We start from the raw sequence: 22,686 nt of genomic DNA on the forward strand, positions 1-22,686 counted from the left end.
GGGAATTAAATGAAGATATAATAAATAACAAAACCATAAAGATAAATGAGAGGAAAATATTTTGTTAATGAGGTGATGGAGGAGGTGAGGAGCAGATGGTGGATGCTACTCAGATGCACCAAGTATAAATATCAAAGTGGTTCGGACTGGAGACACACCCAGGAAAAAGACACAAAGAGTCCGTGTGTGTGTGTGTGTGTGTGTGTGGTGGTGGTGGCGGCGGGAGTGTTCAGGGCGGGGAGGGAAGCAATCAATCAACAGCCGAGTAGTATATATGGTGTTTCTTCAGTACGCTGTGGGCCGGCCGGGACTGGAGACGTTCTCCCCACGCATCTCCCATCATCATCTACGCCAACCTCTTAGGATCTTCCCTCCCTAACAACACAGTGAGGGTAAGTTACTGCTACTCTTGCTGGCCTGCTCTTATTGGACGTAGCCAAGGTTCAATAATCTATATCGGAATTGTGACGATGCATAGTTTCACCTTGCGTGGGGCCCGGATGTCCATGGCGGCTCTTGTAATGTCGCCTTGTTGTGAAGAAATCATTATCAAATGCTCTTTGGTTGCACTTGAGGTTTCAACAATACACAGGAATGTGGAAGATATTTCTATACCAGCTTTCAAAAGGACCTGGAGATAAATCCAAGATCACACCAGCCAGGTGAAGTAGAGAGACTAAATGTTTAACAGCATCCTCCACACAAAAGTTTAAAAGGTCCAGTTTCCAGAGAAAAAAATCCCACAATATGATACTGTTTGCTTCAGGAAGGTGTTAAAAAAAATTTTTGCTCAGACGATACATCCTGGTGTGTTAGTCCACAACAGCATCATAGTCGAGGCTGATGTTTTGTAGATGTTCAAGATAAAACTTGTTATCTCCGGCCTCTGTAAACTAAAGTTTACTTTCACAGATTTAGGCGAAAATATCTCGCTGTGCCTACTACTTCGTTACGGGGATCTGGGTGGAAACCAAGAAAATCGCTCTGACCTTTCGTAAGAGAACATTATTCACGGTACTCAAATTCCTGGAATATATGCCGTGTTAATGGCTATACTGTAGTCACTCTCTGGTCCTGATGGATATGTAAAATAATATAGACCCTGCATAACATTACTGCACAAAGCAAGGGCTGTGCCTTTGAAACTGATCAGCCGTTCTCTTAGATGACACTACACCCCGGCAGTTCCCATTTATTGATCTGTACAGGAGACTCCAAGCCATCGAAACAACCACTTAGCTGAGGATCCCCTTCTTCTTTCTGAAGATAATTTATCATCATTTCCTCTCGCACAATATTGGGTAGACAATCAATATTTCCACTTGTATCAGTCCTCAGGTTGGAAATCGCAGCAACACTCAGAGGTTGGAGAGATGTCAAGGGAAAGAGCCAAGCACAAAAGGTCACCTGTCACAAAACTCCTGTCATCAGTCTCAGCCTCGCATCCAGCGGAGCAGCCGTGCACCCAGATCACTGCCTGACACGACGTAACAACATGAATAACTTAAAGAGCATTGATTACCCGTCCCTGGCGTGCGTCACATTATCGAGGGATATTTTTTAGCACGCTGTTATTGTTCGTTTTTCCATACCCGGTGTTTTATCGGAGATGTGAATAATTAAGATGATCCTGACGTGTATGTGTACCGAAGGTCGATGACTGGTAGGTGCACCTCCCGGGCCCCGTACGCTTAGATATTTGTTGTGTTTTGTACTGGAGGTTCTGTGTGGTAACATGCCCTTTCTTGATGGGATCCTGCACGCGTCTCTCTATGCTCTGGGCCTCGCGCATGGTGTCTCAGAAGCGAATAAAGAATTTATTGCTTCTCACACTTCCTCGATCTCTCTCAAGCAGCATCGAGAAAGTGACAAAATATTGCACCAAGACACGAGTTATTGTATTTTGTTAAAGAGTTTTTATTTAAGTGTGTTTTTAGATGATGTACTTTAATATTATATTCTGTTGATGAATATACATAATAATCTTCCTGGACTGAGGACCATCTGAAAAATTACATATACGCTGCCTTGCGTGATTCATGTATCCATAAAACAGGAGAGTAAAAGACCGGAGCAATGAACACAGGAGGTAAGTGGTAGTGGTCTGGTGGCTAAGTAGGTAGGCATGTTTACTGAGAAAACAGCCACGAGCGGCGGCCTTTACCTGCGCTTCATCATGTGTTGTGTCGAGTGTGTGGGTGTCAGTGTTTCCTTCACATGTTATGATGACGCCACAGGATGTTTCCAACGTATGGTGTCACTTGGAGAATTTTGGGGTAGACCTGGTTTCCGTTAACATGAAGGGGAGAACACACACACACACACACACACACACACACACACACACACACACACACACACACACACACACACACACACTTTTCCTTGGAAGACTTGACCCCACAACTCAGAGTAGAAATCGAGTGTGCTACGACTATATCACGAATGGCTAAAAGTCACTTGAACTAACCTCAAACTAACTGACCCGAGGAATTTAACCTGACTGTCACAGAGCACACCCGGTGTGTCCCAGTACATGGCCTTCCCTCACTCAGTACTATGACCTTTAGCTCTTTGGGTACAGTGGTAATAGTCGAGGAGCCATACATGATAAAGGGGGCTATTTTTTTGAGTGAGTTCACGATGTTTTGTCAAAAGCAACAACCATTATAAATTCATTGCAGAGATCCTTGTGATACATTTTCTGCAGGTTTTCACTCCCCCAGGTGGTGCTGGGCCTCACAATCACTAAATTCAAGATGGGCGCCAGTAGAGGAATGGGTATCATTTTTTTTTTTGCAATAACTTCCCACACAGTCCACATAGAGACTAGATTTTTGTGTTTAAATATATGTTTTGGGGGTCTGAGAACTCATTAAACTACGATTCAAGTACTTATATCAATCACAAATGATGAGTATGCTGATGATTTGCTTCATTTTGCTTGGTAAGGCACTGAGGGATATGCTGTCCTGGATAACCATCTATGATCATGTGAATTCTGCAAGATGGAGCGTGATATACTTAGTTTATATGATGCAACTGGAAAAAAAAGCTCCAAATGTCTATAGAGCATTTGTAGCTGGCAACCAAGTCCATACAGATATGGCTCTGGAACACATCAAGAAGCTTTGCAAGGTGTCTGGGGGTATTGTTGGCATAACTCGAAACAAGGCAGCTATAGATAGATGGATGCTTACTTGTTGTGATCTATCACGCTTATCAGAAGATGCACAGGTGTTAGCAGGCTTATCATCATCTGGAACATCACACACAAACAGAAGGACATGGGGCGCCATCGACTAGCTAGAGATGAAGATGATGTGGCAAAGTTAATGACACAGTTCCTGGAGTTCAATCCATTAGACAGAGAGTCATTTGAGCTGACATGCATTTCAAGTAATGATGTGGTTTCATCTGAAGTGAAGGAAGACATCCTTTCAGCACATGCGCGTGGTGAAGAACTTGTGAGGAGGTTTATGCAGGACCGCCTGGGACAGAATGCTACAGTGAAATTCCGGTCAACATTACCAAGGCAAAAATCAAAAACCTTTGCTTCTCTCACCACCATACCAGCAAATGCTATGGTGCGCCAAATAGATATGGTGAAAACTGTTCGTGATTTATTCAACCACCTGTTCAGTGCCTCTGTAAGTGGTCGCAATATCAACGTCTCGGCTCTTCTTAGTTATGAGCTGGCAGATTATCCCTTGTCACTGACTAATGATCGAGGTGAACTCGGAAGATCTGATAAAGCAAGCCTGTCCCACATCATTGCTGATAAACATACAGTGGAATCAGTACCACCGACTAATCACAGTACATGTGTGATTATAGATGCAATGACTCAAGTACAAGTCGTTAGTAAACCTACCAATGGAAAAACCTTTGGAGGTCTAGCAGATGCTTACTGTCAGTCAGTCTTCAGCCACTTCAGTGATGCATGTACAAGGGTTGGTGTTATCTTTGACTACTACAGGACAGACAAAATAAAGAGTGGCGCTAGGGATCATCGGACAAGTAAGGGTCTGAAAATCAGACGAATTGTTGATTCCTGCAGTGTCCGACTGCCAACCTCCTGGACCAACTTCCTCAACCTGGAAGAGAACAAGCAGAATTTATTACATTTCTTGACAGGAATTATTACTTAAAGCAGATGCTCTACCAGCTCATCAGGAATTGGTGGTGTTAGGTGGATGCAAGACACCTGAAACTGTTCTCTCCCCAACCAGATCAAATGTGACTCACTTATTCAGCACACAAGATGAAGCAGATACGCGGATTGTTCTCCATGCTTCCGATGCTTCAGTCAAGAATTTCCACCGTGTTATTGTGTACAGCAAAGATACAGATGTTTTCTTACTCCTTATCTACCACGAAACCACAACAGAAGTATGGATGCACGCTGGTACAAAGCTGAAACCCAGATGTATTCCTGTACATACTGTGAGGGAAGCACTGCTAGGGTCAGTGATCAGGAACCTCTTAGCTTACCATGCTATCAATAGTTGTGAATCAACAAGTCAATTCAGTGGATATTCTAAGATGACAACATGGAAGACATACATAAGAAACCTCACTCTCCTGAACACATTTACAGACCGAGCTGAAAATGCAATGGGAGATGCTGAGAAATTTGTAATCCAATTGTACAGTCTCACATCACAGTGGGACAGTGATGCTGAAATGTTCCACAGGGTACGGAATCCAGAGAAGCTCTCACTAACACAGGACTCCTTATCCTGCACCTCAAAAGAAGTAGCCATCAGATGTCAGTGTGGAAACAGGCAACAATTGCCAAGCCTGATGTTCAACGTTCAACGAAATGTGGGTGGTGTTCTTCTGAAAGTGGTCTAGTACCTGTCCTCGCTTCGCTACCTTCAGTTCCAAAAGTGTGCCCTGAACTGGTCACTTGCAGTAAATGACGATGAAAATAACACTGATGAGGATAGTTGAACATTTATTATGGTTGAAAGTGTCTTACATATCTTTGAATCATACCTTTGGGGCTTCTTCTTGTGGATTTTCATATTAGCAAGGGAGTATAGAGCAGAATTTTCTAGCCTGAGTGATGTTCTGTTATACTACAATATCGGCTACTAAGATGATGCTGGGGTTGAGCAGAGGGGTATCATGATGTTTATGCTTATTGTTCACAAACTAATCTAGTTATGGAAACCAAATTTCAGACAGATAATTCTGGATAATTTTAGATTATTGTATTACCTATTTTGAGAGCATTTTCTTTTATAACCCGGTCACAATTGGAGGTTTTGTACAACTCGCAAATTATCTTATCACAAATTTTGTACTTGCTACTTGTAGACAGGTCAAAATATCACAGTGGTAAAAAGAGAAATATTACTATACAACTACATATTCACATTGCCTGCTGTCTTAGGAAGAATCTGGTGTATTTTTGTCCATTTATCTTATTTTTGTAATGGAGATGTGCAGACATTAGTGAAGTAAAGTAGCTATTAAGAATGAATTCGAGAAGCTTAAAAACAAAATCGAAATTTCTTAGCTCAGCACCTTCACAGATGATGACAGCTCGGTAAAATAGGTGTATCTCAGTCTACTTAGATGAATTATAGTGGTTGTCACATTTGGCAAAAGGTTGTGAACGAAAAGTTGAAATTGGTGGTCTGGTTCCTAGACTATAATGCCTTCGTTGGCTACCCTAAGCTGTCATGAAGAGTCCTGGTGCATTTTACACACACAAACACACACACACACACACACACACACACACACACATATATATATATATATATATATATATATATATATATATATATATATATATATATATATATATATATATATATATATATATATATATATATATATATATATATATATATATATATATGGATACTTATTTCCTCTCTCCCTCCTTCACACTACTCCTCTTTCTCTCTCTCCCAACCTCCCTCCCCGTGGTATGAGTCAGCAGAGGGACGACGCAGGGAAAATATGTGACGTGATAGAGAGAGTGTCGGGTTAGTTCTGGGCAAGGTCTATGGTTATGGGTCACTCACAGACGTGGGAGCTCGTAATTGTCTCGCACGAGGATCTAAGCTGAGTCAATGTGTCAGTGTCTAATACTAGTGTCTGTCTGTTCTGAATGAATGCCTTACGGTGTCTAGTATGGGTGCTTAGTGAGTACCTACCTCAATATCTAGTATGCGTGTCAACTGGGTGCAGTTTGGCTGCCAAGCGTACGTGGTTAGTCCGCGTCACTTGAATGTATAGTGCCAGTTCCTTCTTTGAGTGTCTACCTGAGTGCCTAGCATGAGTGTATACTTGAGTGACTTGTGTGTATCTACCTGAATGTTTAGTGTGAAAGCTTAGTGTATAGTGTGAATGTTTAACGTGAGTGATTCAGCTGATATATGTATACTGGAAATTGTGAGGTTTAACCTTGACTGACACTATACTGTACAGACAGTCAGTACAAAAATGTAATTATTACGCTTGTCGTGGACCACCTGCTGCCCCAACACTGTAGTGGACCACCTGCTGCCCCAACGCTGTCGTGGACTACATGCTACCCCAACACTGCCGTGCACCACCTGCTGTCCCAACACTGCCGTGCACCACCTGCTGCCCCAACACTGCCGTGCACCATCTGCTGCCCCAACACTGCCGTGCACCACCACCTGCTGCCCCTAACGCTGTCGACCACCTACGCCCCAACACTGTCGTGCATCATCTTCTGCCCCAACGCTGTCGTGCACCACCTGCTGCTCCATCGACTGTCGTGCACCACCTGCTGTCTCAACACTGTCGTGCACTATATGCTACCCTTAACACTGTCGTGCACCAGCTGGGCGTTCCTAACACTGTCGTGCACCACCTGCTGCCCCAACGCTGTCGTGCACTACACCGCCTCTAACTCTGTCGTGGATCACCCTGCTGCCCTAACACCGTCACGGACCACCCATTGCCCCAACACTGTCGCACCACCTGCCGCCCCTACCCTGTCGTGCACCACCTGCTGCCCCAAAACTGTCGGGCACCACCTGCTGCCCGAACGCTGCCGTGCACCACACACTACCCCAACACTGTCGTGCACCACACACTGCCCCAACCCTGTCGTGCACCACCTGCTGCCCCAACACTGTCGTGCAGCACTTGCTGCCCCACCACTGTCGTGCACCACCTGCTGCCCCAACCCTGTCGTGCACCACCTGCTGCCCGAACACTGTCGTGCACCACCTGCTGCCCCAACACTGTCGTGCACCCCAACGATCGTCTCTAACACCATCGTATTTATGGCGCCACCCTTAACACTGCCGTGCACCACCCACTTCCCCAACACTGCGTCGTAGACCAATCTGCTGCCCCAACACCGCCGTGCACCAACGCATCGCCCCAACACTGTCGCGGCCTATGCCACCCTAACACTGCCGTGTTCACCCACTGCCCTAACACTGCCGTGCACCACCCACTTCAACACTGTCGTAGACACCTGCAGCCCCAACACTGCCGTGCACTAACGACCGCCCCAACACCAGCCGGCCTACATACAACGGCAACACTGCCGTGCACCACCCATCAGTCTCAGCACCGCCGTGCACCACCCACTCCCCAACACTGTTAGACCACCTGCCGCCCCAACACTGTCGTACCACCCACTGCTCCCCAACACTGCTGCACACCACTTAGCTGTTTCAACACTGCCGTGCACCACTTAAGGTTCCCCAACACTGTCGGGACTACCCAGTTGCCCAACTCTGTCGTGCACCACCCACCGTCTTCAATACTGTCGTGACCACCGTTGCCCCAACACTGTCGACCACCCACTGCCCCAACACTGTCACAAGGCACCGCACACGTTCCAACACTGTCGACCATGATACCCCAACACCGCCGTGCACCAGCCATCGCCCCAACACTTCAAGCCAAAACTCACCTGCTGCCCCACCGTCGTAGACCACCATGCCCCAAGTAACACTGTCGTGTACCATCCACGCCCCAACACCGTCACCGCGGATCATGCCACCCCAACACTGCCGTGCACCACCCATCGTCCCCAACATCGCCGCACCACCCACTGCCCCAACACTGTCGTGGACCACCGTCCTGCAATAGTTTCGTGCGCCACCCACTGCCCCTAACACCGTCGTGGAATACATGACACTCAAACACCGCTGCACCAGCCACTGCCCCAACACTGCCGTGCACTACCTGCTGCCCCAACACTGTCGTGGACCACCCGCTGCGCCAACACTGTCGTGCACTACCCACTGCCCCAACACTGTCATGCACCACACACTGCCCCAGCACTGTCGTGGACCACCTGCTGCCCCAACACTGCCGTGCACCACCTGCTGCCCCAACACTGCCGTGCACCACCTGCTGCCCCAACACTGCCGTGCACCACCCACTGCCCCAACACAGTCGTGCACCACCTGTTGCCCCAACACTGTCGTGCACTACAAGCTACCCCCAACACTGCCGTGCACCTGCTGCCCGAACGCTGCCGTGCACCACACACTACCCCAACACTGTCGTGCACCACACACTGCCCCAACCCTGTCGTGCACCACCTGCTGCCCCAACACTGTCGTGCAGCACTTGCTGCCCCACCACTGTCGTGCACCACCTGCTGCCCCAACCCTGTCGTGCACCACCTGCTGCCCGAACACTGTCGTGCACCACCTGCTGCCCCAACACTGTCGTGCACCACCCACTGCCCCAACACTGTCATTACCACCACTGCCCCCAACACTGTCGTGCACCACCCACTGCCCCTAGCTACTGTCAGTGCACCACCCTGCCCCAACACTGTCGTGCACTACCCTGCCCCAACACTGTCATTACACACCCACCTGCCCCCAACTTACTGTCGTGCACCACTGCCCCCAACACTGTCGTGTACCACCCCACTGTCCCAACACTGTCGTGCACCACCTGCTGCCCTAACACTCTCATTACCGCCCACTGTCCCAACACTGTCGTGCACCACCTGCTGCCCAACACTGTCGTGCACCACCCATTGTCCCAACACTGTCATTTGCCACCCACGCCCCATCACTGTCATTACCACCCTGCCCCAACACTGCCGTGCACCACCTGCTAACCTGTCGTGCACCCACTGCCCCCAACACTGTCGTACACCCTGCCCCAACACTGTCATGCACCACCCTGCCCCAACACTGTTGTGCACCCCACTGCCCCAACACTGTCGTGCACCACCCATTGCCTCAACACTGTCGTTCATCACCCATTGCTCCAACACTGTCGTGCACCACCCATTGCCTCAACACTGTCGTTCATCACCCATTGCTCCAACACTGTATCATTAAGCTGAACAACATACATTAACAAATAAATCCTTGACACGCTAATACATTCTGGTTTACTTTTTTTGCTGTGCATGTCGTACACCGTAGAGAGCAAAATGATGAAGACTGACAGATTGACAGAAAAACAGACAGGCAGCCATGTCAGGAAAACAGTCCACAGGTCACAGCGTCACGGATGGGATGGAAAAGGTAAATATTTCCTGAACGTGACTATTTGTAATTACTGCACAAGTATCGTAACGTTTTTGTTATTCTATCTGTCTATTCAGGTCAACACCATGGAACACTGAAAATTAAAGTGATCACGTGAAGATTAAAATACTCAGCTTATAGTTTAATTATCCTAATATCACCTGGAGGGGTTAGGTTTGGTTTGATTAGTTTAGGTGAACTTAGGTTAGATTAATTTAGGTTAGGTTTGATTAGGTTAAGTTAGTTTAGATTAGTTTAAGTTAGTTTGATTAGTTTAAGTTAGATTATATTAGGCTAAGTTAAGCTATATTAGGTTTGGTTAAGTTAGGTTAAATTAGGTTAGGTTAGGTTAGATTTGGTTAAGTTAGGTTAGATGAGGTTAGGGTAAGTTAGGTGATATTAGATTAGGTTACGTTAGATTTTGTACTTTTAAGTTAAAGTACCAAAAAAATATCTCCGAATAATGTCATAACTATATCACTTAGTACAGTGCTAGGTAGGAGACAGATAATGTTGAGAAAATGTGGGAACAAATTATCAGGGTTAATTTAGCCCGGAATTAAATAAACTCATCTGAATGTAGTCTTAGCATTATTTTCATACCTTGTCTCGGTGTTATTACGTTACCTTATAAGTTACATTTTCATATCTTCAGTTACGGTGCCATATCTTAAGTCAGGCAGAGGTATTTGGTCTTCTCCATTTACGAGTATTATTCATCGTACGATCCTTTGGGAATCTGATCCCAGTATGAGAAGTGTGAGTTTCCGTAAAATTTAAGTCATCCGCATCAATACTTTCTTCGGTATTGTCATTAATTATTTTAAGGAAGCACAACACTAAAGAATCAAACCCAGGAATTTTAATGGATAGGATAGGAGAGACCAAACATGAATTGATAAATAGATAAGAAATGATAGTGTCACCTAGGTAAACCAATAAGTGCCTGAGGGTGTGTGGTTCAATATTGGTCACCTGCAGTTTACATCATTGAAAGTACAATCATAACATTCCATCGACACACAATAAACAGTTTACGCTAAGTGGTGTTGTCTGATATGTTAATGTGAATTGCCTGGTTGTGAATTTTATTTTTTTTTGAGGGGGAGGGTCAATTTACATTCTGTATTCAGGAACAATGAAGTAGTGTGCATGATTACCAGTAGACCAGTAGCGCTGGATCACATGAAGATTAGCCCTACATTATTTCACCTGAAGATTAACCTAACCTAACCTAACCTAACCTAACCTAACCTAACCTAATCTAATCTAACAGTAACCTAAACTAACTTAATCTCTCTTCCCCAGGTAGCATTAGTGTGCTTATCATCAGGTAAAAGAAGGGGGTTAATTTTCATGTGATTCGTAGTACCTCTAAAAAACACCTAGACAGCAGTGGGGGCTGACGAGCATTAAGCTTTTGTAGAAATACTTGATAAAGACAATATTTTACCATTTTTATTATTTAAATGTTCGACTGTTACAAGGAAATGAAATGCAGTAATGAAAAGGGTGAATTATGACTGGCAATTGAAGTACTTAATGCAAAAAATTGAGAATCCATGTGTGTGTATGTATGTATGTATGTATGTATGTATGTATGTATGTATGTATGTATGTATGTAAACGAGCTTAGAAGATGGATAAACTTTTTATTTCGTCATTGTTTTTTCCTCCTCGTCTTCATCAAATTTCTTTTCCTACTTTCTTTGTTTCTCTGAGTTTTATTCTCACTTCCTTTCCTCCTTGATTTACTTTCCGTTTTCTTCTTAGTATTCCATTGTTTCTAAATGTCCTTCCGTTTGTTTCCATTAACTAGTATTCGAAACATCCTTTCTTACAGTATTTTTTTTTCACTTTTATCTTTACTATTATTATTTGTTCATGCTACTCTTCCTCTTTGCGTACCAATGGTTCACACACACACACACACTACTACTACTACTACTTTGCTGTCACTCGGAATCGAGTATAACGATCATCCAGCTATGGGAAAATGATATGGGTTATTAGGGATGTCACCTAGGTTAGTGAGTTTTGAGGTGACTAAAGAGCCCGATACGGGGCGGCGGCAGCGTCTTTCTGACGTTGGCGCTTATCTGCCTCGTTTTGCAGGCGGGCTAACTCGAAAGTATTGACACCTTCCTGTGTGGTGCTCCTCCAAGCATTACGATGTGGAATAATCGACTCCCAGGTGAGAGGGTCGATTTGGCGACTTTTCAGGTTTGTCTTAAGACTATCCTTATACCTTTTCAATTGCCCGCCAGCGTTACGTTTACTATTCGTTAGGTGACTGTAAAGTAGCTGCTTTGGCAGTCTACTGTCTTCCATGCTGATAACATGGCCAGTCCAACGTAGTTGTTCATGGATAATGGTAGCCTCGATGCTCCTACAGTTGGTGTCAGCAAGAATGCTGTCATTTGTTCTCTTGTCTTCCCAACGAACTCGGAGGATGGAATGTAGACTACGCTGGTGAAAGTTTTCAAGTGCCTTGAATTGCCTCCTGTATGTGACCCATGTCTTACTGCCATATAGCAGGGTGGGGAGGACCACTGCTCGATATACGCACAGCTTTGTAGACAATTTCAGCTCCATACAGCTGAAGACACGATTTCAGAGTTTGCCAAAGGCATGAGACACACATCTGATCCGATGCTGAATTTCTTCAACGATGTCTGCAGTGGATGGGGGAGGTATGTCTGAACCAGAGGCAGGTTGAAAGAGAATGTGAGTCTTACATACATTCACCTCAAGGGCGAAGAGTGCATACGTGTCTGCATAGGTGTTCAGGATCTCCTGTAGGTCGTGTTCAGTGTGAGCAACAAGGGTGAGGTCGTCTGCATACAGAAGTTCAGTAATGGAAGCTGCCGACCCCTTTGTTCTTGCCTGGAGTCGTCTTATGTTAAAAAGACCCCCCACCCCCCTTTACCTGGTACTCGATGTTCACCCCCCGCTGGCTAAATTGGCACTGGCATGAATAAGGACGGCAGCCAAGAAGATGGAAAAGAGAGTTGGTGCCAGCACACACCCTTGTTTAACCCCTGTTTGGATGAGGAAGAACTCTGACTGGGTGCAGTTGTACAGGATACTGCCGTTCATGCCATCGTGGGGTTGCCTCATAATGGCGATTAATTTTGGTGGGCAGCCAAAACGGCTGAGGGTCCACCAGAGGGCGTCCCAGTTGACCGAGTCGAAGGCCTTGGTTAGGTCGATGAAAGCCATGTACAGGTCACGACGCTGTTCTCTGCACTTTTCCTGTATCTGGCGGGCAGCAAAGATCATGTCAGTGGTGCCATGTGATGGTCTAAAACCACTTTGAGATTCTGAGAGGAAGTTTTCCGCCTCAGGAAGAAGTCTGTTGAGGAGGACTCGGGCTATAATCTTGCCAGCTAAGGAGAGCAGCGAGATCCCACGGTAGTTGCCACAATCTGACCTGTCCCATTTGTTCTTATACTGTAAATATTGACAATGGAGGCATCTTTAAAAGATAGGGGGATTTCCTTCTTTTCCCATATATTCTCCAGGAGAGTGGTGATGGCTGGTAAGTAGAGGTCCTCCTGCTTTATGCTTTATACACCTCGGCTGGGATTCCATTAGGCCTTGAGGCTTTATTATTTTTCATCCGTTTGATGGCAGTAGCTACCTCATCCAGAAATGGAGGATAGCTGAGGTGGGTCAGTAAGGGTGTGTCAATTTTGTCAACATGTTAAAAATCAAATTTGGTAGTCAAAATATTGTGCCTCTTTATGTCTAAACTTGAGATTAGCAAACAAAAATGAATTGAAATAACCCTCACCTACATCAATTATACCTTAAAGTTTCAAATATCAGTATTTCAACAAATTAATGAGACTTGATTAGAATTATTCACTTGATATTAACTAATCTCATGTAAGCATATGGATTATGGAGTATTTTATGGTTCTATAGCTTGTGTACAATATGCATGTCAGAACATGAACATGAACAGGCTCTCCGTGTGGGACAGTTTAATTCTTGTTTTGACTTGTACCAAGCGTGAGGATAAGGCGCCCGGCTCACTCTCCTTCTAGATATCATAGACGGTGGTTTGCTCTCATTGCACTTGCACCTACTCTACCAGACGAATTCTACATTTTAATTATTGTAAGTAGGGCATATTGATTGTCGCAGTTACTTATATCATTGTATAAAACATTATGTTCTAAGAAATTATTATGTTATTTCTGTTACAGCATTTTTGATAAACAAATTGATATTTTTTGAAACAACAATTGAATTATGAAACATTGAAATATTTTTCTATTTGTCAGATAGTGTGAAGATGTCAAAATTGAAGACAAGAAGTCAGTTGTCAACCCACTTGAGCCTGCTAGTTGGTAAAGGGAAGGAGCTTCCTGTATCAGAACTTCCAACAGTGAGAGACATGCTAAGATTAGGGTTACTCCTTCGAGAAAAAAATGCAAAGGACAGAAGGAACTATACAGATAAAGAACTCATAAATGACATGATAGTCCTCTTCTGCATCAATGGACAAAAGCTAATGCACTATTCAAACCACCTGTGATTAATCAGTGTCGAACTATTGAGCTAAAACTAACGAAATTATGGCACAAAGCAGTTGAAACATCACTTGGTAAAGGAAACTTGGCCAGGAAAAATGAATTTCTGCACACACTTGATACTCTGTTTGACATTTTGACCTGCAAGTGCTCCATACAATTATGTTCTGAATCCAACTGTTCTCACTCAGGTAAGAGAGAAAATAATTCCCACATTGATTGTGGTTGTCCTCGTGAAAAGAAGATCCCTGTTTTAGAGCTTGAATTTATAAAGGCACAGAGGACAAAGGCAGAAGGCCAAGGAAGTATGCAAATGGGTTCAATAGATTATTCAGAAACAAAGAAGCAGATTGCTAATGCCAAGAAGAGAGAACAAATCCGAGAGAGGGAACAAAAGAAGAAAATGAAGAGTGAAGAAGCCATCCAAAGAGAGGAAGAGCTGTGTCAAGATGTTTATCACTTCTTTGATAGTTCTTCTGATGAACAGGAAGCAACATCAGATGATAGTTCCAAAGAGCCATCTGAACCTTTACCAAAGAAAATGAAATACAACACAAGAAATATTTCAAACATTGCTTTAGCTAGTATTCGCCACCATGCTGGACTTCGTGAGGCTGCAGAAATTGCAACTGCCGCTTGGATAGATGCAGGCCTCATCAGCCGAGAGGATGTATCTTTGGTGATAGATCATAATAAAATTAGAAGAGCACAAGAAAAAATAATGAAGGAAATATCTGATCAGCATGAAAAAGATTTAAGCGAGGGAGGGCTCTCCTGTCTTTTGTTTGATGGAAGAATAGATGACACAAAAGTTTTGCTAGAAGTAGAGGGAGTGAACAGAAAGTTTCCAGGTCTCATCAAAGAAGAACACTACTCTGTCTGTTCTGAGCCTGGTGGTCGGTTTTTGTTTCACTTTGCTCCCGAAACTGAAGTAGAAGGGAAGAAACATGCAGAGGTCATTGCTGATCATATTTTATGTTGGGTTCAGGAGAGAGGACTTGGCAGTTCACTGCAGGCTGTTGGTGGAGATTCAACTGCAGTGAACACCAGATGGCAGGGGGGTGTAATGACGCATTTAGAGAAAAAACTAGGAAGAAGACTTGTTTGGATTGTATGTGATTTACATACAGGCGAGCTACCTCTTCGTCATCTCATCCAGGAACTTGATGGTCCTACAAAGAGCAACAACAAGTGGTCAGGTCCCCTTGGCATCATGCTGGATGAAGCAACACAACTAGAAATAAATACAACCTTTCCAAAGGTCGAAGTTGGCCCTCCCCTTCCGGCGTTGTCTGAAGGAGTCATCAAAGATCTCAGCACAGATCAATCCTATGCTTATCGTATTGCCCAAGCAATAAGATCAGGAGAAGTGCCTCAGTCATTGGCTCTCTTGGAGATTGGACCTGTCAGTCACAGCCGTTGGTTAACTACAGCTCTTCGTTTCTGCAGGATTTGGATTTCCAAACACGAATTGAAGGGCAAAGTGCTGAAGAATTTGAGGTTAATTGTTGAATTTATTATTGGAGTTTATCTTCCCCAGTGGTTTAGTGTGAAACTTAATCCTATGTGGGTGGATGGGCCCAATCACCTTTTGTTTCAATTGCAGCTAGTAAGAACACAGAGGAAGGTAGTGAGGGACATCGTGTTACCTGTGGCAAGAAGGTCCGCTTGGTATGCTCGATCAGAAGCAGTTTTGCAAGCAATGCTTTGCAGTCAATGTACCAATCTCCGAACCGAGGCTGTAGAAGTCATTCTAAAGATTAGAGGAACGCTAATAGATGACGACCAGTTGGGAGACTGTTCGTTTCATTCAAGAAAAGTTCCCCCAATAAACGTCAATGCCACCAAATTGTCAGAATTGGTTGACTTGAGTTTGGAAGTCTTAGAGCCACCATTGACAACAAGTCTAACTAGCCAAGAATTGAGAAACCTTAAAGAGACTCCAATGCAGGTGCCGAAGTGGCCTTCCCACACTCAAAGTGTGGAGAGATGTGTGAAAATGGTCACAGAAGCAGCGGGCCATGTTTACAGCCACGAGAGGCGAGAAGGTTACATCAAAGCACAAATAGCAAGCAGACTACTGATGACAAGAAACCAAAGCAAAGAGAGTATGAAGGCATTGGTTACTTTCAAATAGACTACGGATAATAAAATATAATAATTTGAAACTTGAAACAGTAACATGTGTGCAAACGCTGGTTATGTTATAAATTCACAAATATGTACATTTAAAAATCCATTTGATGTAGGTAGGACTTATTATAAAAAAAAATTTATGCCAGAATATTGTTTTGCATGCTTAAAGACTACAATAAATTGCTACCAAATTACTCGATTTTCAATTTAGCCAGTTCACCCCTAAATTGACACCCTAGTGGGTCAGCTCTGGATGCTAAGGGACCTGCTTGGTAGTCAAGACATCCACATCGGTGTTTCGGTTGAGCAATGAATGGTAGTGCTCTTTCTAGCGATGAGGAGGCCTTTGTCGTCTTTAATTATGTGGTTACCGTCAGATGAGCGAAAGGGGGCTGCGTCTCGAGTGACTGGCCCATAAAATGTTTTAGTGGAAATTAAAAATTTGCGCTTCTTGTGCTGATCTGCAAGTTTTTGTGCTTCACATGCTTTATTTTTAAACCAGTCCTCTTTAGATTGCGAAGTTCCCGCTAGGCTGCCGCTTTCTTCTTGCGGAAGGTATCAGCTTTGGTCCAAGACTGAGGGTTGTTCTGCCAGTCAGTAAAAGCAGCACGTTTGTCATCGATTTGTACTTTGAGTGCAGCGTCATTTTCATCAAACCAGTCCTGGTGTATTCTTTTGAACTGGCTGAGGGTCTCTCTACAGGACTTTGTCATAACAATATTAAGAGTATCCCATTCGGCCATGGGATTCACGTTTTTTGCTTTTGGGTTGTTTATAAGCCCATGTTCGAGCTGCTCTCTGAAAGCATGTGCTACCGCTGTATCCTACAGATGCTTAGTATTAAAACCTGTTTTGGATGCTTGCTGCCTTCGCTATTTTGGGGCAACGTGAAGTAAGAGCTTGGATCTGGCAAGTCGATGATCAGTGTCACAGTGGTCTGAGCCATGCATGGCACAGGTGATGAGGACATCTCGGCAATCTCTTTCTCTGACAATGAGTTAGTCAATGCGATGCCAGTGTTTGGATCGTGGGTGTTGCCAAGATCCCTTGAACTTGTCGGCCTGCCTAAACAAGGTATTAGTGATAGTGAGGTTGTGAGCAGCACACTTTCTGAGAAGGAGTAGGCCATTGGGATTACACTTGCCTAGTCCATTTCGCCCTATGGTTCCCTGCCAAATGTTAGCATCTTTGCCAACTCTGATGGCTGCTATGTCGATGTTATACCTAACCAGCTCTTTTGCCACAAAGGCAGTTCTTCTTTCAGGACGCTCATTTGTGCCAGTATCCAGAAGGGTCCTGACATTCCATACAGTTACCATAAGAGGTTTATGGTTTGTTTTTGTTTGGATCTGTGATTTTGATTGTGTTTTCAACCTCATAAGGATGACCTTACAGGGTGCGGTTGCCCAGTCAGGTTGGGATTTTAGGCAGGCTATGTTTAGGTCACCTTTTCTAGCCCCCTCCCCGTGTGGGGTGAATAGAGTGGCTCCTCGTAAGGGCTGCTCATTTGCACAGACAGGACCGGATTGCACTGCTGCCTAGATCCCAGTGCATAAACGACCATCTTATCTGTGCCGCCCATGTGCAGAGTTGTGACTCGAGACTCCCAGTAGTCATCTCTGCCTGTCCCCGTCGCCACTCGTCCGTCGCCATATGACTTTTGGGGGTTATAAGGTGTTTGATGATGATGAGTGATATGATGAGCTTGGTGATGACTGCGCGTGAGTTGATTTATGTGATGAGGCACGAGCGCAGGCTGCAACCAAACATCTTGGCTCTCCCTTTTCCTGATTCAGTGGTGCAAGTGTTGCAACGACTGGAGAGAGTGAGAGTTTCAATGGACTGTCGATAGCCCAGTTTGATGGGTTTCGCCTTAGTAGCGTGTCCATCAGGCATTGCCTTCGTCCGCCGGTGTAGTCGTTGGGTTTCCATGGTGGTCACTTATTCCGCCTACACCGCTGTTGGGGCCTTGTTAGAGCTCTGTAAGCATGTCTTCCTGATGCGAGCCTCCACTACAGATTTTTCGTTTGGATTATACTCCCGTAGCTGTATATCTGCCAAGATTAATCCGCAAGGCAGCGAGGCGGTGGTTAGTAGGCTCCAGGATGTGTCCACATGCCAGTGAGCCTGTGCGCCATCCCTCTGATGCCCACTGCTACTGCTAGATCCCCTGCTGATCTAGCCTGGGCCCACGGGGTAACCAGTTACCGTGTGTTGCCACGAGGAGGCACAGCAGGGGAAGACTTATGCAAGTTGTTTCCCTGTTCGCCACAAGAGCTAGCCAGCGGCGGCAGCTGAAAACGAGAGGGAGCAAGCAGTGCTTGCACCTTAACACTAACATAATGCTGCCACACTAGACGCACCTCACCACCCTGTGTAGTGTGTGCACACACACACACACACACACACACACACACACACACACACAAGAGAAAACAGACAGGTTAAGAGAAATGGCAGACAGATAGATAAAAAAACATACTTTCCACACAAATTAACCACACACCACCACTATATCGGATTCCAGTACAAATGAATTTCTGTATTTAGATCACATATGCTTAATGTGTGTGACTGAACAAGAAACAGGTATAGTAGCAGAAGAGGAGATCAGATAGTTGTCCTTTTTAGTATATATTATTATTGAGTAGTTCCAAGAAGTTCATAACCGAGAGAGAGAGAGAGAGAAAGAGAGAGAGAGAGAGAGAGTTGTGACGGATACAGAGTTATATCACCTTGGGGCGCAGGAAGTGGGCATCTCTGTACTTCAGGTTGATAAATTGGACTGTACGGTCTTTCGGCAAAATATAATGATCATCCACGAAATTATTAACAGGAAGGAGTGGGACCCGTATATTATTATTATTTTTATTATTATGTAAAAGCCCTACATCATCATCATTTTAGTCATTTTCTGTGTTTGAGTGGGTGAGCCGTGGTTACCTGATAGCATGATGTCCTGGTTACTACCAAGCAAATATGAAGCAAGTTTTCCTATCACCAACCCACTTTTACGGAGTGAGAATTGTACATTATAAATAGAACTTCCAAGCGCCCTTTTCGCTTGCAAGGAAGGGTCTTTATACTTCCTTATAAGTATTCGTTTATTACTCGCCTACCTATAAATAATTTTTTTCCTGTCAGTGGCTTGACCGGGAGTTTGATGAATCCTGGCGGCCAGTGCCAGAACTTGACTGAAGTGGCATTAAAAATAATAATAATAATAAATAAAGCACATTAACGTGGGGATCGAACCACAACCCCGGGATTAAAAGTCCAGTACTCTACGACTGAGCTATCCGTGCGTGATACATGTACCAAAGACCACTAAATTGGCTCCTGTGACATAAATGCCTGAAATAATATAGGGAGGAGTGAAGAGTGTCCCTCTCAACATTCCCGAGCGTTTATTGTCGGTGTATGACAGTTTACAAGGTGATACATTAGGGAGTTTATTAGTCCTGAGTAAACATAGTGGATGGTGTGGTGGTGGTGGTGAGGGAGGTGTAGTGATGGTGGTGGTGGTGAGGGAGGTGTAGTGGTGGTGGTGGTGGTGGTGGTGTAATGGTGGTGGTGGTGGTTAGGGGAAGTGTAGTGGTGGTGGTTGTGAGGGAGGTCTAGTGGTGGTGGTGGTGGTGGTGAGGGAGGTGTAATGGTGGTGGTGGTGGTGGTGGTGGAGGGAGGTGTAGTGATGGTGGTGTGGTGGTGAGGGAGGTGTAGTGGTGGTGGTGGTGGTGGTGGGGAGGTGTAGTGATGGTGGTGGTGGTGGTGAGGGAGGTGTAGTGATGGTGGTGGTGGTGAGGGAGGTGTAGTGGTGGTGGTGGTGGTGGTGGTGGTGGTGAGGGAGTGTGGTGGTGGGTGGTGTGGGGGAGGTGTAGTGGTGGTGGTGAGGAGGTGTAGTGGTGGTGGTGGTGGTGAGGTAGTGTAGTGGTGGTGGTGGTGAGGAGGTGTAGTGATGGTGGTGGTGGTGGGGGAGGTGTAGTGGTGGTGGTGGTGGTGGTGAGGTGTAATGGTGGTGGTGGTGGTGAGGAGGTGTAGTGGTGGTGGTGGTGGTGGGGAGGTCTAGTGGTGGTGGTGGTGGTTAGGGAGTGTAGTGGTGGTGGTTGAGGGAGGTCTAGTAGTGGTGGTGGTGAGGGAGTGTAGTGGTGGTGGTGGTGAGGGAGGTGTGGTGGTGGTGGTGGGAGGTGTAGTGGTGGTGGTGGTGGTGGTGGGTGTAGTGGTGGTGGTGGTGGGGGTGTAGGTGGTGGTGGTGGTGGAGGGAGGTGTAATGGTGGTGGTGAGGGAGGTGTAGTAGTAGTGGTGGTGGTGAGGAAGGTGTAATGGTGGTGGTGAAGGATGTGTAGTAGTGGTGGTGGTGGTGGGGAGGTGTAGTGGTGGTGGTGGTGGGAGGTGTAGTGTGGTGGTGGTGGTGAGGGAGGTGTAGTGGTGGTGGTGGAGGTGTAGTAGTGGTGGGGAGGTGTAGTAGTGGTGGTGGGTGAGGCGGTGTAGTGGTGGTGGTGGTGAGGGAGGTGTAGTGGTGGTGGTGGTGGTGAGGGATGTGTGGTAGTTAGGGTGGTGGTTAGGGTGATGGTGTGGTTTTAGTAGTGGGTGGTAGTTGTGGTAGAGGAGGTGGTGGTGTTGGTCGGCAGTTTTGGTTGATTGTGGTGGATTCTATCTGGTTTGAGAATGGATGATACCATTTATCATACAAGAGTCACTAGACCAAGTTACGATGCTGAGAGGTTGTGCGAACATTTTCATTTGGTGTAATTTTTCACCAAACACAAAGCCAAGCTGAACATATTTTCTTTTACTGTTTTTTGTACCTTTTCTCATAATTAGTTATACAAATACTATACAACACTTACTAAGGTGTTTGTGCACCCTAAAGTGTGTGTGTGTGTGTGTGTGTGTGTGTGTGTGTGTGTGTGTGTGTGTGTGTGTGTGTGTACTTTCTTAAAAATATGTTCCTATTTTTCTCGACGTGAGATGTTACTATGTGCGTACTTGATGGATAATGATTGGTTAAAAAACAGCCCGACAACGTTTAGAGTGGAGGACTATGGTCGCCACCCTTCAGATATGAGAACTGTATTTTTGATTGATTAAACAAGTTGTATACATTGTTACATCTTTATTTACGAGGGATATTTATAGTAAGAGCTTCGAGAACCAGGATTTAATGGTAACTATAATATATATATATATATATATATATATATATATATATATATATATATATATATATATATATATATATATATATATATATATATATATATATATATATACACACTCGTAAATCATTATATACCATTATACACTAGATAAATAAATCATCAATTATACAAGAGAGCAAAAAAATAATAATAATACTATTTTCAGGTCAAGGAATATTACTACGATCCCAAAGTGGCAAACTGGCCTTGAAGTTAAACGAAGAAATGATGCCTGTAATAATTTGGCACTGAAGGAAATGTTGGGTCCGCACCACACAGTCATAGTCAGGGAAGGAAGCAGTCACAATCCAGTCAGTCTCAGTGCAAACAGTCATAGTCAGGGAGGGAACACAGTCACAGCCAGTCAGTCACAGTCAGGAAAGATGGCGTGGCACACATTATCGGTTAACTATAAGCTGCTGTGGATATCGTGGGCGAGTATTGGAATCGCTAGAAGCCATTATGACGCAGTAGCAGCGCCGTGACCAAGGCTAAAAATAAGACTGAAAATTGAATATCAAAAGAAAGGCACAGAGCTATATGAGAATGAGTTCTGAAGGGGGCTGACGGCCGAGAGTGGTGTGGTGGGGGCTGGCAGCTGAGAGTGGTGTGACGGGGGATGGCGGATGAGGATTGTATAGTGGGGACTGAAGGTTGAAGCTGGTGGAGGCTGGCGGCTGAGAGAGGACTAACAGGGGCTAATGGTTATGGGTGGTGTGACAAGGGGTGGCGGTCATGGGTGGTGTTAGGGGCTGGCGGTCATGGGTAGTGTGGTAGGGGCTGGCGGTCATGGGTGGTGTGGTAGGGGCTGGTGGCCTGAGTTAAGAGGCAAGGAAGGTTAGAGTCGTGTTTGCTGATAGTTGAGATTGCGTGTCTCTCTCTCGAACCTTAAATAGCGTAATGTGAGCCTCCTCGTTGTCTCACAGTCGATGTTATCAATTTATCCGAGGAGGCAGACGATAAGCAACGAATCAGGTGCATACAATTCCTTCACGACAGGAAACTGAAAACTCTTTATCATTAATGAATCCACATCACAGGTAAAACGACACTCCCATCAACTGACATTTTTTCCTCGTTGAAAAAATATTAAATTAAAAGTTGAAAGCGACCATCTTTATTGCAGTGGCACCTGGCGAGCGAAGTGAAGCCCATTTATAGCTTATGTTCTCACCTTTAACCTTTTCCTCGGATTCCAGTTTGACAACAGCTTAAAATTCCATAGCTTACTGCAAACAATTCCCTCACACGTCAACAAGATCAATTGCAGACTACGTAGTGAAAAGGGTATTCTGTTTTTAC

At 45.0% G+C, this 22,686-nt stretch overlaps 1 protein-coding gene across 1 annotated transcript in view; it reads left to right on the top strand.

Moving 5' to 3' along the window:
- Positions 1-281: 281 nt before the first annotated feature.
- The window catches only part of LOC121859409 (transcription factor Maf-like), a 108,921-nt gene continuing 86,516 nt past the window's right edge, over positions 282-22,686 (top strand). Inside the window, exon 1 of the mRNA XM_042356200.1 lies at positions 282-392. The gene's annotated coding sequence lies outside the window, so the exon portion shown is untranslated. The remainder of the gene's footprint in view (positions 393-22,686) is intronic.

Source organism: Homarus americanus, unplaced genomic scaffold, assembly GCF_018991925.1.
Source record: "Homarus americanus isolate GMGI-L3 unplaced genomic scaffold, GMGI_Hamer_2.0 scaffold7626, whole genome shotgun sequence".
Taxonomy (NCBI): Eukaryota; Metazoa; Arthropoda; class Malacostraca; order Decapoda; family Nephropidae; genus Homarus; species Homarus americanus.